Here is a 511-nt window from a genome sequence, read left to right on the forward strand (position 1 = left end):
CCTATCTCTTTGAGTTCCAAGCCAGCCAAAGCTACAAAATAAGGCACTCAAAATTAATTAATTAATTAATTAATTAATTAATTAAACCATGCATTGAAGCTGATATACAGAGGTCCAAAGGTCACTGACTGGCAATGTGGTTGCCATTCTAAAGGACAGGCCTCCAGGTAAAAGCTTGGATACAAGGGAAAGAAGGAACAACCAGCAAAAACATCTACCTAAGAAAATGCAATGATTTTGTCATCTAACTACAAGTGTGTCATGATAATAATCAGAATAACGACCCATTTTAGAAGGGCCTGCCCTGACAAGTAAATTTTTGCCCCCCAGGAATTACAAAGGAAATCCCTTTGAGGGTAGGTCCCTTTGAAGTACAATGTAGGCACATGGGAGGAAGGGGAACTTAAATCAGTTACATAATTAATAAGAAACACATCAGAATACTCTGGTCTTCTTATGAAGAAAGCTATAGCAGGGAACCTGGATCAGTTCTAAAGTCAGCAACCCAAAG

Source organism: Nannospalax galili, unplaced genomic scaffold (assembly GCF_000622305.1).
Source record: "Nannospalax galili isolate Female #2095 unplaced genomic scaffold, S.galili_v1.0 scaffold388, whole genome shotgun sequence".
In the NCBI taxonomy this organism is placed as follows: Eukaryota; Metazoa; Chordata; class Mammalia; order Rodentia; family Spalacidae; genus Nannospalax; species Nannospalax galili.